Here is a 17,119-nt window from a genome sequence, read left to right on the forward strand (position 1 = left end):
TTTTTTTTTTTTTTGAGACAGAGTCTCACTCTGTCACCCAGGGTGAAGTGCAGTGGCTCAATCTCTGTTCACTGCAACCTCCCAGGTTCAACCTCCTGCATGAGATTACCGAGTAGCTGGGATTACAGGTGCCCACCACCACGATCAGCTAATTTTTGTATTTTTAGTAGAGACAGGTTTCACCATGTTGGCCAGGCTGGTCTTGAACTTCTGACCTCAGGGGATCCAACTACCTTGGCCTCCCAAAGTGCTGGGATTACAGGCGTGAGCCACCATACCCAGCCAAATGTCAGTCTTGACTATACAGTCGAATCACCTGGGGAGCTTTAGTGACATAGTGACGAGTGTTGTCCAGGACCAGAATCTCTGGGGGGAGGTCCAGGGAGCAGTATTTTCAGAAGCTCCCCAGATGAATGCAATGTGCACTGCGCTGACATGCAGTGAGGACAGTAAGCACTGAAGGCTCCTTGTTGGACCAGACTGTTCTGGAGTAGCAGAATGGGGCAGCCTGACTATTATTATTCCTCCTCCTCCTCCTCCTTCTCTTCCCCTTCCTCCTTCCTCCTCCTCCTCCTTCCCCTTCCTTTTTCTTGTTGTTCCTCCTCCTCCTCCTCCTCCTCCTCCTTCTCCTTCTCTTCCCCTTCCTCCTTCCTCCTCCTCCTCCTTCCCCTTCCTTTTTCTTGTTGTTCCTCCTCCTCCTCCTCCTCTTCTTCCTCTTCTTTTTGAGACAGAGTCTCGCTGTTTCCCAGGCTGGAGTGCAGTGGTGTGATCATGGCTCACTGCAGCCTCGACCTCCTGGGGCTCAAGTGATCCTCCTGTTTCAGTCTCAGCCGCTTGAGAAGCTGGCGTCTGCCACCATGCCTGGCTAACTTTTTAATTCCACAGACATGGGGGATCTCGCTTTGTTGCCCAGGCTGGTCTTGAACTCCTGGGCTCAAGTAGTCCTCCCACCTCAGCCTCCCAAAGTGATAGGATTACAGGCATGAGCCACTGCACTTGGCCTCTGCCCCTACTTCTTGAGAGGCCTCCGTGAGGGCCCAGGAAGCCTGCAGCCCTGATGAGGCCCGGAGACCATGGCCGTTTGTTTTGGCATTTGCCCAGCAAGCTGTTCTGTGTGGAGCTGTGGCTCTTTTGTTTGTGTGGTTTAACTGTTGGCCCAGTTTTTCCAGAGCTGATTAGATATTCCTGTGAGCAGTTCATCCATCTCTAGTCCACAGGATTCCTGAACAAGGGGCTGAAGCCATTGTTTCTCTTAGCCATGAGGCAAGTCAGGGGTACGGGGGCCTGACTCCTGCCTCTGTAACACTGAGCCTTGAGTTTGACGGTTCAGTGATTCAGTGAGTCTGTCAGTCAGGGTCCAGTAAGAGACAGAAGCTGGCTGGGCGTGGTGGCTCACACCTGTAATCCCAGCACTTTGGGAGGCCGAGGTAGGTGAATTATGAGGTCAAGAGGTTGAGACCGTCCTGGCCGGTAACCTGATGAAACCCTGTTTTTACTGAAATACAAAAAATTAGCCAGGCATGGTGGTGAGCACCTGTAGTTCCAGCTACTTGGGAGGCTGAGGCAGGGGAATCGCTTGAACCCAGGAGGCGGAGATTGTAGTGAACTGAGATCGTGCCACTGCACTCCAGCCTAGTGGCAAGAGCAAGACTGAATCTCAAAAAAAAAAAAAAAAAAAAGAGACAGAAACCACACCACACCAATTTTTTGTTTGTTTGCTTGCTTTTGAGACCAGGTCTTGCTCTGTTGCCCAGGCTGGAGTGTAGTGGCATGATCTGAACTCACTGCGGCCTCAACCTCCTGGGCTCAAGCCATCTTCCCACCTCAGCCTCCTAAGTAGCTGGGACCACAGGCATGCGCCACCAGGCCTGGATAATTTTTGTATTTTTTGTAGAGACGGGGTTTTGCTGTGTTGCCCAGGCTGGTCTGGAACTCCTGGGCTCAAGCGATCCGCCTGCCTTGGCATTTCAAAGTGCTGGGATTATAGGCCTGAGCCACCGTTCCCTGGCCCACACCAGTTATTTCAACAGTGAGAATCTAACATGCAGAATTGTTGATTAGGTACTGAAGAACTGAAAAACGCAAAGAGAGAACGCTGAAGCATTCTGGAAGTCACAGCTGCAGGAATCAGCCAGGGCTTCCCTAGGACTGGAGGAACAAAGGGAAACAGTGAGAACTGTTGAAACTCAGCAGCTTGGTGGAGCGCCCATGGTGCTGACCTTTGCGGAGGGTTTGCCGGCCGGTGGTGCTGGTGTCTCTGAGGGGAAGCCCTGAGGCTGGTTCTGTGGATACTGGAAAAAACACAAATCGGAATCAACTGCAGCTCCTTGAGTGAACTGCTGTGTCAGATGGAAAAAATGTTTCCAGGGTTGGGGCATGTTGGGGCAGTTGGGGTGCCGATTGTCTAATTTCTCCCTGCCTTTGGGGACTATTCCTCTTCATCGGCAGGCCCACACTACCCTCTCAGTATTCTTTCCAGGGCCAACCCCAAACTTTGCTGGTTCAATCAATAATGTGCTTTACTGAGCACCTATCAGGCTGCACCCGCCCCGGGGTCTGGGGCCAGAGATACAGACGCAGTAACAGCACCCACATTTGTTGGAAAACGTAGTGCCTGACACTGCTATAAGCATGTCATGTGCATTAATACACTGACTATTACCCTCATTTTACAAATGGGGAACCTGAGGCACAGAGACATTTAGCAGCTTGCCCAAGGTTATTTTTAGCTAGTAATTGGCAGAGCCTGAATATGAACCCAAGCAGAGTGGCTCCACGACCCACATTCTTCGCTAAATCCCCTGATTGCCCCATGTCCGGGAAAGGCAGAACTGTACACATTTGACCACAGCACAGGACAGAGAATCCCATTGAGAACGGATGGGAAGGGCTCACAGAAGTGGTAGCTCATTTCATGCATTCATTCAATAAGTCTTTTTTTTTTTTTTTTTTGAGACGGAATCTCCCTGTGTTGCCCAGGCTGCAGTGCAGTGCTGCGATCACAGCTCACTGCAACCTCTGCCTCCCAGGTTCAAGCAACTCTCCTGCCTCAGCCTCTGCAGTAGCTGGGATTACAGGCAGGCACCACCATGCCCAGCGAATTTTTGTATTTTTAATAGAGACAGGGTTTTCTATGTTAGCCAGGTTGATCTTGAACTCCTGACCTTAGGTGGTCTGCCCACCTCAGCCTCCCAGAGTGCTGGGATTACAGGGGTGAGCCACCACACCAGGCCTCATTCAGTAAGTCTTTAGACTGGGGTGTGATGGTAAACTAAAGCAGACGTTCTGCCTGCTCTCAGGAAGCTTCTAGCAGAGAGACAGATATTCAAGTTTTCATACTCAAAAAAAGCAAGCTCCAACCAACAGATTCCTGCTGTGAAAATTATAATCACGGGGTTTGTCGTAAAATAGAAGTGAAAGAGCCTGCTTCCTAGAGGAAGTAATGATTGCACTGGGACAGAAAAGATGAGCGGGAGTTAATTCAATGGAGAGAAGAAGGAAAAGAGGTCTGGTCAGAGGGCACAGCATGTGCAAAGGCCCTGGGGTGAGGGCTGGGGTCATGGTGAGTGTGAGGACCTCAAGTCCTGCTACTGAACTCCCGCCAGCCCTCACTGGCATGCAGCCCACCAGGCATGCAGCCCACCCGGCATCAAGACTCCCACCACTCCAGTTTAGAGCTCTCTAGCCAGCCCTTTCTGTATCATGCTAGAGGCAGCCATCACCTTCTAGTTGGATCCCAGCCTCCCACAGCTCCAAGGAATAGGCAGCGTTCAGGGGACTCTTGAGGGAAGCCTGAAAAAGCCCCAAAGCTAGAATCTGCTCCAGAGACCAGTAGGGACAGTCCTGTGTGATAGGGAGCAGGGTAAGTTCCCAGTGAGTCTTTGGAGAGTAACTGAGTGCACTAGGTAAATGAACCCTCAAGGGAGATGGGGGCTCAAGTGGTCACCCACCCCACCATGAGAGCTCTGATTAGGAGACTTGGAGCACTGAACGAACACCGATTGACTCCTACTTCTTGACTGCATGGGAGGGCAATGATGAACCCATTTCCCAGGGCAGGGCAAGGGCAAGGTCAGGCTGGAGAGGGACATTGCTGTTTGGGGCAGCTTCTCAGCCTGACCCTTTCAAGAGGCAGCCAGGTCTTTGGAGAATGAGGTTCTGAGGGGTCACACAGTGGTTTTGCATGGGATCCAGAGAGGCTTTGGGATCAGCAGACAAGATCCTAGACTCCTAATGGCTCAAAGAGTGGAGAGGCAGGGAGCAGAAGGAAGAAAGGGAACACATCTTCATTGGTCCCCCCATGCCTCCTCTCCACCCTGTTTACAGAAAACAAAGTGCCTTTGGTTGACTCTGGACTAATTCCTCTGAAGCAAATAGAGCAACCACTGCCAATGCTCCGGGAAGAACAGCTTCCCCTCCCCCGTTGCACCTCCTCCCTCCAGGCAGCAGCTGAAGGCCCAACTGGGGGCCCCATGCTTGTGTCTGTTGGGATCTGCATGCCTGGCCTGTCCCCAAGCTCCCTCCCCCACCCCAGCTAGCACTGAAAGGGTGCCCCATAGCCATTCAAGTTTCCATGGGCTCAGTCTAATCAAGCATTGAGGACTGTGTCATCCTCATTACCCTCCCTGGGAACATCTGATTAGGAGGAACATCAGTGAATGAGCCCCTCTGATTCCCAATGGGCAATGAGCCCCTCCCTGTCTGACCCCCCATGCCTGAGGTAGGCCTTTCAGCAGAACCACCCAACCAGAGGCTTTAAACAAAGATGATTTGGATTCCCTGAGCCTCCTTTCTGGGGCAAGGGTGAGGGTGTGTGCACAAATCCCTGTTGTGCCCGGTTGGGTTGGGGGGCCTGCAGGATGCCAGCACCCATCTGCCATGCTGATTAGGTCCTGGGGCTATTGGACAGGAGAACCACTAAGGGGTGGGAGGACATGAGCCAGGGGCCAGGGGCTCAGGCAGGGACTCAGCGCCTGGCAAAGGAGGTGACCCCACTGATTTGTTGGGGGCCCCTTACCCCCTCAGCACCACTCACCACCATCTCTTCTACCAGCCTCAAGTACTGCTTGGGTGGTGGGGGGCTGGGGGCATTTTTCACCCCAAGTGGGAAGATCTAGGGTGTGTTGACGCCAGCTCACATAGGCTTGCAAGAGCAGATTGTTAAATACTCAGGAATTTAGTGAGCTGGTTGTTATAAACACAGCCATCATTAAAATTAAATTAAATTATATGGACTGTATTTCTTAACTGTTTGCTCATCATTGTTTCCTAAGAAGCCTTTCAAGACATTTTTCTCCTCCAATCTCCTACCATCACTCTCCCATAAAATGTTAATATCACAGATACTATATATCTGCTTTTGTAATGGGTGTATAATCCTTTATACATAAAAGGATTAGGTTTTTTGCTTTTTTTTAGACAGAGTCTCACTCTGTTTCCCAGGCTGTAGTGCAGTGTTGCCATCACGGCTCACTGCAACTTCCACCTCCCAGGTTCAGGTTATCCTCCCACCTTGACCTCCCGAGTAGCTGAGACTACAGGTACGTACCACCATCCCTGGCTAATTTTTGTATTTTTTTTTTTTGGTAGAGAGAGGGACTCATCATGTTGCCCAGGCTGGTCTGAAACTCCTGGGCTCAAATGATTTGCCCTCCTCAGACTCCCAAAGTGTTGGGATTATAGATGTGAGCCACCGCACCCAGCAAGACTTTTTGTTTTGTTCCCCACCAAGAATCAATTTTTTTTTTTTTTTTTTGAGATAGGTTTCTATCTTTGTTGCCCAGGCGACCTCAGCTCACTGCAACCTCTGCCCCCGGGTTCAAGTGATTCTCCTGCCCTAGCCTTCCAAGTAGTTGGGACTGCAGGTGTCCGCCACCACACTCGGCTAATTTTTGTATTTTTAGTAGAGATGGGGTTTCACCATGTTGGCCAGGCTGGTCTCGAACTCCTGGCCTCAGGTGATCTGCCCACTTTGGCCTCCCAGAGTGCTGGGATTACAGGCGTGAGCCACTGCACCCAGACAAGAATCAGTTTTTACCCCGTTAAGAATGGATGCTATATACTCAGAATTAAATAAATTACATGAAAAACAAAGGTAACATATACTCACAGCACAGCCCTTCCTAGTGGTTTTGCTGCACTTGACTATTATTGATTCTTTTGACGTCATGAATATATCCTTTTTCCCCTGGAGAGCTGTTTGCTCAACATTTACCAGCACACCACTGAGCGGGTCTTTTAGTGAAATAACAGACAGCATGAGAGGTGACTGATTTAAGTCAAAGAAAGATGCATTTGTCTAGCAAAAACCTCACTCAAAGAAACATGGGAGGACCTGGAGAATTCCAGTGGATGCAGGGAAGAAAGGAAGAGGAGCCAGAAGAGAGAAAAGACCCTCTGATGCTGACTCCATATTGACGGAAGGGTGTCTCTTTGTGGAAAGTTAAAAAGTGGGAAAAATATGCCGTGCCCTTATGCGCTAGGGGTGTTTGTAACTAGCAATTGCTTGTTTCTTCCTCAGGTACACACCTTATACACCTTTAAAGGTTGGGGCATAAGACTGAGACCGCTATCCCATTTCCTCCCTTGGTCTCGTGTCTAGGGGGTCCTATGGTACCTTGAGATCTTCATTCTGAATGGCACGCTAGGTTGGCTGGGGAACACAGAGGAATGAATAGCACTGCCTGGCCTTGAGGAGAGGGAGAAGACAAGCCTCCACGAGATAAACGCGCAAGCTGCATGACTTCCTCCTCTCCAGGCCTCAGACCCCCTGCCTGGCACTCAAATGACACAGGAGGAGTTCTCAATGGACCCTTTCAGCTCTCACCGTCCCAGTCTGGAAAGTTCTCACCATCCCAGCCTGGAAAGCTCTCACTGTCTTCAGCCAAGAAAATTCTCACCATCCCAGTCTGGAAAGTTCTAATCATCCCAGTCTGGAAAGTTCTCACCATCCCAGGCTGGAAAGTTCTCACCCTCCCAGTCTGGAAAGTTCTCACTGTCTCAGCCTGGAAAGCTCTCCTCTTCCTTCCATCTGGACAAAGCTAGGAGGCCTGTCCTAGGTACCTCCTCCTGCCATTCCTCTGGCCTCACTCATCTCCTATCTGTACAGCAGGATGGCCTTTTGTTTTTATTTTCTTTGAAAAAAATTTTTTTTTGAGACGGAGTTTCGCTCTTGTTACCCAGGCTGGAGTGCAATGGCGCGATCTCAGCTCACCGCAACCTCTGCCTCCTGGGTTCAGGCAATTCTCCTGCCTCAGCCTCCTGAGTAGCTGGGATTACAGGTGTGCGCCACCACACCCAGCTAATTTTTTGTAATTTTAGTAGAGACAGGGTTTCATCATGTTGACCAGGATGGTCTCGATCTCTTGACCTCGTGATCCACCTGCCTCGGCCTCCCAAAGTCCTGGGATTATAGGCGTGAGCCACCGCACCCAGCTTGAATTTTTTTTTTTTATTTGGGGAAAGCACAGGGGTCAACACATCCAGAGTTCAATGGATAAGTCTTGCCCTGGGAAAACCACCTTCATGATCATAGTATCTTCCCTGCCAGGTAAGTATAGGATGGCCTTTTAAAATTCAGCCTACCTGCTTTCACCACAGCAAGGCGACACATGAGGGGCAGAGCGTGAACCCAAATGATGCTGTGATATTCCTTCCCAGCTGGCAGACCATGGGCTATTAGCAGCTGAGCCCGACACCAGCCTCCTCATTTTACTTTTTTTTTGAGACAGAGCTTTGCTCTGTCACCCAGGCTGGAGTGCAGTGGTGCACTCTCAGCTCACTGCAATCTCCGCTTCCCAGGTTCCAGCGATTCTCTTGCCTCAGCCTCCTGAGTAGCTGAGACTATAGGCACGCACCACCATGCCCGACTAATTTTTGTATTTTTAGACCAGGCTGGTCTCGAACTCCTGACCTCAGATGATCCACCTGTCTCAGCCTCCCAAAGTGCTAGGATTACAGGCGTGAGCCACTGTGCCTGGCCTCCTCATTTTATTTATTTATTTATTTTGTGAAGGAGTTGCTCTTGTTGCCCAGGCTGGAGTGCAGTGGTGTGATCTCAGCTCACTGCAACTTCTGCCTCCCAGTTAAACTGAGTCTTGTTGTCTCAGCCTCCCGAGTAGCTGGGACTACATTGGTGCTCTATCGCGCCCAACCAATTGGTTTTTTTTTTTTTGTATTTTTAGTACAGATGGAGTTTCACCGTGTTGGCCAGGCTGGTCTCAAACTCCTGGACTCAGGTGACCCACCCACCTCAGCCTCCCAAAGTGCTGGGGTTATAGATGTCAGTCACTGTGCCTGGCCTTATTATTATTATTTTTTCTTTATCTTCCAGCACCATTATCTTAGACTCATCTCTTTTTATTAAATTGCATTTTAGGTTTTGGGGTACATGTGAAGAATATGTGAGATTGTTGCATAGGTACACACATGGCAGTGTGGTTTGCTACCTTCCTCCCCATCACCTATATCTGGCATTTATCCCATGTTATCCCTCCCCAACTCCCCATATCCCGCTGTCCCTCCCCTATTTCCCCCACTATAGACCCCAGTGTGTGATGCTCTTCATCTTTAAAATAGGAATAAGGCTGGGTGTAGTGGCTGACACTTATAATCCTAGTAGTTTGGGAGGCTGAGGAGGGAGATTTCCTGGGGTCAGGAGTTCAAGACCAGCATGGCCAACATGGTGAAACCCTGTCTCTATTAAAAATACAAAATTTAGCCGGGTGTGGTGGTGGGCACCTGTAATCCCAGCCACTCGGGAGGCTGAGGCAGAATTGCTTGAACCTGGGAGGCAGAGGTTGCAGTGAGCCGAGATCATGCCATTGCACTCCAGCCTAAGTAACAGAGTGAAACCCCATCTCAAAAAAACACAAAAAAATAGGAATAAGAAGCCGAGTATGGTGGCTCATGCCTGTAATCCCAGCACTTTGGGAGGCCGAGGCGGGCGGATCACTTGAGGTCATGAGTTCGAGACCAGCCTAACCAACATGGAGAAACCCAGCCTCTACTAAAAATACAAAATTAGCTGGGCATGGTGGCACATGCCTGTAATCCCAGCTACTTGGGAGGCTGAGGCAAGAGAATTGCTTGAACCTGAGAGGCAGAGGTTGTGGTGGCCCAAGATTGCACCACTGCACTCCAGTCTGGGCAACAAGAGGGAAACTCCATCTCCAACAAACAAACAAACAAACAAAAACCAAAAAAACCCTCTGTCTAAAAATAACAAAAACAAAAACCCAAAACCCTCTGTCTGAAAAAATAAAGCACTCTGCCTCAAAAAAAAGAAAAAAAAGGAATAAGGCCCACAGCACCCAGGCTAGGGTGAAAACACATGAGCTAATGTGCTGCTCACCTAGTAGGACACTAAATTGTGTCCTTCAAATTCACATGTTCAAGTCTTAACCCCCAGTACCTTTAAATGTGACTATTTGGAGGTAGTGCCTTTAAAGAGGCCAGGAAGTAGAGTGAGGCCGTCAGAGTGGGTCCTAATCCAACATGACTGGTGTCCTTATGAGAAAGGGAAATGTGGCCAAGCAGGGGACCCCAGGGGTGCACATGCACAGAGGGATGACCGTGTGAGGAGGTGGTAGGAGGACAGTCGTCTGCAAGCAGGGACAGAGGCTTTAGGAGAAACCAACCCTGCTGGCACCTCGATCTCAGACGCCCAGATTCCAGAACTGTTAGAAAATAAATTTCTCTTGTTGAAACCACCCAGTCTGTGGTATTTTGCAATGACAGCCCTGGCAGAATAATATGGTCCTTCAGAGGCACCTATTCTTTCTGCCTTTAATTTGCTTTGGCCTTGTTTTATGTGTGGCCTTGTTTTATTCGCTTGTAATGACTTGAGGGCGACATCCAGGGAGGCATATCTTTTCCTGTGTCCCCATGGGGTGCGGTTCAATGCCGGGCACAATGTGCACAGAATCAGATCTTTGTCCTCACTGTCAGCTTTGCCCACCTGCTGACAAGGGTCGGCGGTGGGGGTGGGGGTGGGGGGACCTCAGCTGCTCTCTACCAGGGTGCTTTTCAAAATTCAAGTCACCGAAACAATTTAGGGAGCCACATGAGTACTTTTCAGAAGTAATAAGACAGAATAGCAGATGATAGAAAATGCCAAGGTGTTTTTCAGGCAGTAAAGGTGTTAGTTCATGCAACTCTGTTTGATTTTACATATTTATAAATAGACAAATACTTACAAATTATTCTAAGATCTATGATTACGTTTGTGTGTCTGGTTACTGCATTGTGCTATTAAATACATTTCTTTAAAAAAAAAATACAGACAGGGTCTCGCTATGTTGCTCAGGCTGGTCTCGAACTCCTGGGTTCCAGTGATCCTCCTGCCTCAGCCTCCCAAAGTGCTGGGATTACAGGGGGAGCTACTCTACCTGGCCTAAATGCATTTCTTACTGTGAGTTTCAGTCCCAAAATTTTGAAAACACTGACCTACCAGTGTTTTCCAATTTCCTTTCAAGTGAGTTTGTGGTTAAAAAACTGGTCAACTCTTGGGGAGGCTTGGAGTCTATGGGGGTGAGGGCTGGTCCCCCAGGGTGAGGACCTGAAATGGACCTAAGTCACTCTGTCCAGGCAAAGAGCCATGGAGCCCTGTCTTTGGGTTCTTTCCTCTCTGTGTCCTGGGGCAAGTGACATGACTTCTCTGTGCTTCAATGTCCCTACCTGTAGAAGGGATTAAAACAAATCTATCATAGGGGTGCTGTGAGGATTACCAGGAGCTGAGGAACTTGAAGGCCCTTGCTAATGTCAGAGGTGGTTTGTTATTTCACTGTTTCATGCAAGTCTGTCTGCTCTAGGAGAGGGATTGTTTTCTTGCTCTTCCATCTCAGGAGAAAGGAACACACATGTCCCTCACCCCTTGGAATCCCTGGCTGGGGGTAGGCCAGGGGCTCAAGAGTACTCAGAAAAGTATTTCAAAAGCTCAATTGCAAGGTGAGACTCTCCTAAGGGTTTAATGCAGGTAAAATCAAGCTCTGGAAAACTTTTAAAGCAGCTTCCAAAGGGGAGTCAAAGTCCTAAGAGGCCAGAAGGAGTCGTCCACCAGCCTCTGTCTAGGTAACAGGAGATCCGGGCTGGCTGCCACCCCTTCCTACCGTGTTCCCAGGAACATTGAGCCCTGAGTCACTACTAGAAGCCACCATGGGCCCACGGAGAGCACAGAGCTGAGACAGCTGCCCCTCAAGGTGGTCCTTGGGCTTGGTTGCCCAGCAACCCCAGCCCTCAGCAGGATGCTTCTCTCCACACGGTGCCTCCCTTCTCAGGGCTGACATCACTCAGAAACCCATGCTGGCAAACCTGCTTCCAAGCAGGGAACTTGGACATGAGTGGAATATCAGGAATTCCTGGAGGATTTACAGTCCAGCAACTGGAGCAGGTGGAGGTAGATGACTCCCACCCACAACCCCAGCTCTGAACATGCCTCCTGCTCTGGCACAGTTCTCTCCTCTCTGGTCTAGGTCACCATCCCCACCCCCATCCCCTTGTTCAGAGCAGAAAGGACTGGGTATAGAGCCAGGAGCCCTGTTTCCAGAAATGCTCGGCCTCTTACCCTCTGTGTGACCTCAGGCAGCCCACTTCACCTCTCTGGGACTCAGTTTCATCATCTGTAAAACAGGAGTAGATTTGATTGGTCCTTGATTTTTTTTTTTTTTGTAAGAGTTAGATATTTTACTATTCTTTCTAAAATTATAGGAAATGAACCAGAGGAGCTGAAACTACGCTGATTTCCTTCTCCAAATAGAGAAACGGGTACTTGCATTCCTGGGGATGCAGCTGGAGTTTTCAAACTGTCAGATGTTTCCAGGCTTGGAATCTGGTTGGTGGGGCAGGGGATGGGCATTCTTTCCATAGCTTGCATCAGGAGGGTTAGGACTCTGGACTGCAAAGGGCCTAGTTTGCAGTGGGCAGGCGAGAATGGTTGTTGCCCACACAGCAGCTGCATTCCCATGCTAGAGTTGGGAAAAGGGGAACTTCTCTTGGGCAGGTCTCACTAGCATCCTCCCTTCTTCACCTGTGTCTCAGCTCAGAGGTCCTCTTCCTTATTTGGTGGAGATGCCCATTGTCCAGGGCTAATCAGAGGACCTCCCAAACTCCACTCACTCAGATCTGCCTCCAGATCATTCCTGACTTTCACACCTCCTCACCAATCAAACTGATTTTTAATTAAGTTATTTATTTTAAATTTTTTTTTTTTTGAGAGGGAGTCTCGCTCTGTCGTCCAGGCTGGAGTGCAATGGTGTGATCTCGGCTCACTGCAACCTCTGTCTCCCGGATTCAAGCAGTTCTCCCACCTGAGCCTCCAGAGTAGCTGGAATTACAGGCACCCACCATCATGCCCAGCTAGTTTTTGTATTTTGTAGAGACGGGTTTTACCATGTTGGTCAGGCTGGTCTTGAACTCCTGACCCACCTTGGCCTCCTAAAGTGCTGGGATTACAGGCCTAAGCCACCATGCTCAGACTCAAACTGATCATTGTGAGTGAGAAAGCCAACAGACATTTAGCTCCTCTGACTCAGAATTTCACAGGTTGAAACTGATCCTCAAGAAAAGTTGCCGGGCGCAGTGGCTCACGCCTGTAATCCTAGCACTTTGGGAGGGTGAGGTGGGTGGATCACCTGAGGTCAGGAGTTCAAGACCAGCCTGGCCATCATGGTGAAACCCCATCTTTAAAAATAAATAAATAAATAAATAAAAATAAAAAAATAAAAGTTGCTCACGAGTAGCTGGGACTTGTGGGAGGCCGAGCTGGGAGGATCACTTGAGCCCAGGAGTTTGAGATCAGCCTAGCCAGCATGAGATCTCATCTCTACAAAATATACAAAAATTAGCCGGGCATGGCGATATGTGCCTGTAGTCCCAGCTACTCAGGAAGCTGAGGTGGGAGGATCACTTGAGCCCGGGAGGTTGGGCTGCAGTGAGCTGTGATTGCATCACCGGACTCCAACCTGCGCGACAGAGTGGGAGACTCTTGGTGGATGCTCCAGTCTGCTGCCTTTCCCTCTTTCCTCCACACCAATTCAAGGATTTAACCTTTCACCCATTTAGTGTGTACTGGGCACCTGACCCATAACTACTTCGCTGGGTGCTGGGATGAGGAGGTCAGTTCCTCTGTGGGCATTTAAGGCCTGATGGGCAGCAGTAGGAACTTTTCATCCCTTCCTTCTCCCTTCCCTACCAGCGGCTTCCAGACCCACTTCCAAGGACAGCACCTGTGTCTTGTGCATCTTTGTTTCTCAGGACCCAGCAAGTCTTTGTTACCTAAGAGTGACATATTGCAGATTACATTTGAGTGGACAAACGGAGGAAGTGGTTTATGCCTGAAGCTAAGTCCTAACTTTGTTATTTGTGGATGGCAAAAGGTGGAGAAGGTACTTAAGGTTAGATGCTGGGTTAAAGAGTATGTGCTGCTGTCTGACAGAGGACAATTTGGCCATGTCTGTCAAAATGATAAATGCATGCACTTTCTGACCCAGCAATTCCACTTCAAGGAATTGATTTGACAGATGGCTGCTCACACATGTGAAATGATACACATGCAATGGTAGTCACTACAGTATTGTTTGCATCGGATTAGAAACAATGTAGCCTGAGCAACATAAACCCCGTCTCCAAAAAAAATGTGTAAAAATTAGCTGGGTGTAGCGGTGTACTACCCAGCTACTGGTCCAAGCTACTCAGGAGGCTAAGGTGTGAGGACTGCTTGAAACCAGGAGTTGGAGGCTGCAGTGAACGATGATTGTGTCACTGTACTTGAGCCTGGGTGACAGAACGAGACCCTGTTTCCTAAAAAAAATTGGAAATACCTTAAATATTTGTCTGTGGGGCCTATTTTAATAAATTAAGGTATACCTAAAAAAAAAAAAATAAGAAAGCTGTCTTGAATATGTCTTGAATATAAATAGGAAGACATTCAAGAGCCGAGATCGCGCTATTGCACTCCAGCCTGGGTAACAAGAGCGAAACTCCGTCTCAAAAAAAAAAAAAAAAAAAGATTCTTTTGAGTTTAAGCGTTTAAAAGTGCCGGACACTGTGACTCATGCCTGTAATCCCAGCACTTTGAGAGGCTGACAAGGGCAGATCACGAGGTCAGGAGTTCAAGATCATCCTGGCCAACATAGTGAAATCCCATCTGTACTAAAAATACAAAAAATTAGCTGGGTGTGGTGGCAGATGCCTGTAATCCTAGCTACTCAGGAGGCTGAGGCAGCAGAATCACTTGAATCCAGGAGGCAGAGGTTGCAGTGAGCCAAGATAACACCATTGTACTCCAGCTGGGGGCAACAGTGTGAGACTCTGTCTCAAAAAAAAAAAAAGAAGAGTTTAAAAGGAAGGTAAAGCCAGGCACAGTGGCCTGCACCTGGAAGGCTGAGGTGGGAAGATTGCTTGAGCCCAGGAGTTTGAAACTAGCCTGGGCAACATAGTGAGACCCCAGCTCAAACAAATTTTAAAAAGGAGAAGGTGAGGACAGTGTATACAGCTGATTATTCTTTGTGTAAAAAATGGGGAGATGGGCTGGGTGAGGTGGCTCACGCCTATAATCCTAGCACTTTGGGAGGCCAAGGCAGGCAGATCACAAGGTCAGGATTTCTTTTTCCTTTTCTTTTTTTTTAAAAAGAAAGAAAAAAAAAATAAAAAAAAGAGTGAAAGAGAGAAAGTAAGAGGAAGAGAAAGAGGGAAAGAGAACGGGAAACTTGCTCTATTGCCCAGGCTAGAATGCGGTCTAAAAATGGGTATTGAAAACCTATTTTATGCCAATAATTGTGCTTAACAATGGAGACAGGAAGGAATAAGGGAGGAAAATAACAAGCAGCCAACCAATATTTCATTTAAACCTGTGAAATGCTATGCATTTACTGAGGAGTGATTTACTTCCAATTATGTGGTCACTTTTAGAGTAGGTGTGATATGGTACTGATAAGAATGTATGTTTTGTGTATATGGGGTGGAGAGTTCTAGAAATGTTTATTAAATTTACTTGTTCCAAGTCTGAGTTCAAGTCCTGGATATTTTTGTTAATTTTCTGTCTTACTGATCTGTCTAATATTGACAATGTAATGTTAAAGTCTCCCACTATTATTGTGTGGGAGTCTAAGTCTCTTTATAAGTCATTAAGAACTTGCCTTATGTATCTGGGTGCTCCTGTATTGGGTGCGTATATATTTAGGATCGTTAGCTCTTCTTGCTGCATTGATTCTTTTACCATTATGTAATGTCTTTCTTTGCCTCTTTTGATCTTTGTTGCTTTAAAGTCTATTTTATCAGAGGCGAGAATTGCAACTCCTGCTTTTTATTTATTTATTTATTTTTGCTCTCCGTTTGGTTGGTAAATCTTCCTCCATCCCTTTGTTTTGAGTCTTTGTGTATCCTTGTATGTGAGATGGGTCTGGATGCAGCATACTGATGGGTTTTGGCTTTTTATCCAATTTGCCTGTCTGTGTCTTTTGATTGAGGGATTTAGTCAATTTAAATTTAGGATTAATAATAATATATGTGAGTTTAATACTGCCATTTGATGTTAGCTGGCTGTTTTGCCCATTAGTTGATGTAAATTCTTCATTATGTTGATGCTCTTTACTTTTTGGTATATTTTTAGAAAGGCTGATACTGGTTGTTCCTTTCTATATGTAGTGCTTCTTTTAGAAGCTCTCGTAAAGCAGGACTGGTGGTGATGAAATCTCTAAGTACTTGCTTGTTCACAAAAGATTTTATTTTTCCTTTGCTTGTGAAGCTTAGTTTGTCTGGATATGAAATTCTGGGTTGAAAGTTCTTTTCTTTAAGGATGTCGAATATTGACCCCCACTCTCTTCTGGCTTGTAGGGTTTCTGCTGAGAGATCTGCTGTGAGTCTGATAGGCTTCCCTTTGTGGGTAACCTGACCTTTCTCTCTGTCTACCCTTAGCATTTTCTCTTTCATTTCAACTCTGGTGAATCTGACGATTATGTGCCTTGGGGTTGCTCTTCTTGAGGAATATCTTTGTGGTGTTCTCTGTATTACCTGGAGTTGAATATTGTCCTGCCTTGGTAGGTTGGGAAAGTTTTCCTGAATAATATCCTGCAGAGTATTTTCCAGCTTGGATTCATTCTCTTCGTCACATTCAGGTATACCTATCAAATGTAGATTAGGTCTTTTCACATAGTCCCATATTTCTTGGAGACTTTGCTCATTCCTTTTTATCCTTTTTTCTTTAATCTCATCTTCTCATTTTATTTCATTGAGTTGGTCTTCAACCTCTGATATCCTTTCTTCTGCTTGATCAATTCAACTGTTAAAACTTGTGCATACTTCGCGAAATTCTCGTGTTGTTTTTCAGCTCCATTAATTTGCTTATATTCCTCTCTAAATTGTCTATTCTCGTTAGCATTTTGTCAAACCTTTTTTCAAGGTTCTTAGTTTATTTGCATTGGGTTAGAACATGTTCTTTTAGCTCATAGAAGTTTCTTATTATCCACCTTCTGAAGCCTGATTCTGACAATTCATCACACTCATTCTCCATCAGGCCTTGCTCCCTTGCTGATGAGGAGCTATGATCCCCTGAAGGAGGAGAAGCATTCTGACTTTGAATGTTTTCAGCCTTTTTGAGCTGGTTTCTTCCCATCTTTGTGGATTTATCCACCTGTCGTCTTTGTAATTGCTGACTTTCAGATTGGGTCTCTGAGTGGATGTCCAGTTTGTTGGTAATGATGTTATTTCTGTTTGTTTTCCTTGGGTGGATGCCCCTCCCCAACAGAGGGGGACCTTCCAGGGTTCAGCTGTCCTTGTTGTGAAACTCTCATCCCTCAGTGTTTCCAATTGCTGTTTTTTTGTGGGGGTGGGACCAGCTGAGCCTGACCTCCTGGCTCCCCTCCTCAGAGCCCCCTTTTTTCTTCTCCTAATTGAATGGTCAATTCTCTCCCAGGTGCCCCAGTCACCTGCGCAATTTCCTGTGCAGCGACCATGCCAGCTGAAACAGCAGCGCTGAGATTCATGGCGCTTTTCTGCCCGGGAATCTCCTGGTCTGGCTCCCATCTTCAGTCCCCCTCCCATCAACTGAATGGGTGATTCTGCCTTCTCGGAGCTCCAAACGCCAACTAAAAGGGCACACAGTCCCGCATACTCCGCACTGAGA

The 17,119-nt window shown here is 47.6% G+C and overlaps 1 long non-coding RNA gene and 1 pseudogene across 1 annotated transcript in view; both read right to left on the reverse strand.

The window, feature by feature from the left end:
- Positions 1 to 681: 681 nt before the first annotated feature.
- Positions 682 to 17,119, reverse strand: part of LOC128931757 (uncharacterized) — a 32,699-nt gene continuing 16,261 nt past the window's right edge. Inside the window, exons 3-4 of the long non-coding RNA XR_008480629.2 lie at positions 11,564 to 11,618; positions 682 to 2,291 (exon numbers count right to left, since the gene is read on the reverse strand). This is a non-coding gene — a long non-coding RNA (uncharacterized LOC128931757). The remainder of the gene's footprint in view (positions 2,292 to 11,563; positions 11,619 to 17,119) is intronic.
- Positions 7,407 to 7,557, reverse strand: LOC144582422 (U1 spliceosomal RNA; annotated as a pseudogene).

Source organism: Callithrix jacchus, chromosome 4 (assembly GCF_049354715.1).
Source record: "Callithrix jacchus isolate 240 chromosome 4, calJac240_pri, whole genome shotgun sequence".
Taxonomy (NCBI): domain Eukaryota; kingdom Metazoa; phylum Chordata; class Mammalia; order Primates; family Cebidae; genus Callithrix; species Callithrix jacchus.